At 37.4% G+C, this 1,103-nt stretch overlaps 1 pseudogene; it reads right to left on the bottom strand.

The window, feature by feature from the left end:
* Positions 1-406: 406 nt before the first annotated feature.
* LOC114006363 (uncharacterized) lies at positions 407-524 on the bottom strand (annotated as a pseudogene).
* Between the last annotated feature and the right edge of the window lie 579 nt (positions 525-1,103).

Raw genomic sequence — 1,103 nt, forward strand, 5'->3', positions numbered from 1 at the left:
TCACCCAGTATCAACAACACAGAAGGCTGGAATCACATTATGCTCAGTAAAATAAACCAGGTTCAGAAAGACAAATACTGCATGATCTCACTTTTATATATGGAATCTAAAAATGTAAAAGTCACAAAAGCAGAAAGTTTAGTAGTTGCTAGTGACTGGGAAGTGGGAAAAAATGGGGAGATGTTGCTTAAAAGGTACCACGTTTAAATTATGCAAGATTAATAAGTTGTGACAAACCAATGTGAATCATTGTAGAATAGTGATTTCTTTTTTTTAAGAGAGATTTTTGCTCTAGGGTGTATGCACTTGCCAGAGAGACAGAAAGAGAGAAAGTGAGAAATCACAACCACCACCACCACCCCACCCCCAGGGAGGATAGCCACACCACAATTCCTACTCCTCCATTCTTATCTTGAAGTTTCTTGTGGTACACACACATGCACATGCTCAGCATGATTTTCAATTAGCAATAATCGTACCTCAGATAAACCTCATTGGCTATGATACTGCCACTGCACAAAGCTTTGGCATGATTTTCACGTCCCTAGTCCAGGACTTGAACTGTGGTCGGCCATGTGGTAGTCCAGTGCCTTAACCACTACACCACCTGCTGGCCCCAGAATAGTTATTTTTTTTAAGAGCACACCTTCCTGAAACATGACAAATATGAATATGAGCAAGAGTGAGAAAGAAAAATGTGACTATAGTTAACAATATTGTATTATACATTTGGAATTTGAGAGACTAGATTATAAGTGTCCTCAACCCACACATGAAAGAAAGAAAAAAAAAAAAAAGAAAGACAAGAAGGAGGGAAGGAGGAAGGAGAAAGTGGTAACTATGTAAGGTGATGGGTATATTAATTAATTTGATTGTGGTGGTCATTTAATAGTGTATAAGTACATAAAATATAAAGATTTGCACTTTAAATATATACAATTTTTATGTCAATTATACTTCAGTAAAGCTGGGAAATGGAAACCTCCCCACCAATTGGAAAGGATTCCCAGCTTCCAATGCAATACAAACAGATGCAAGGAGACCCAGGATCTGTTCCAAAACAAGCAAACAAAAATGCCATAGAATGCAGACATTCTGTATAT

This window comes from Tupaia chinensis, unplaced genomic scaffold, assembly GCF_000334495.1.
Source record: "Tupaia chinensis unplaced genomic scaffold, TupChi_1.0 Scaffold147282_1, whole genome shotgun sequence".
NCBI lineage: Eukaryota > Metazoa > Chordata > Mammalia > Scandentia > Tupaiidae > Tupaia > Tupaia belangeri.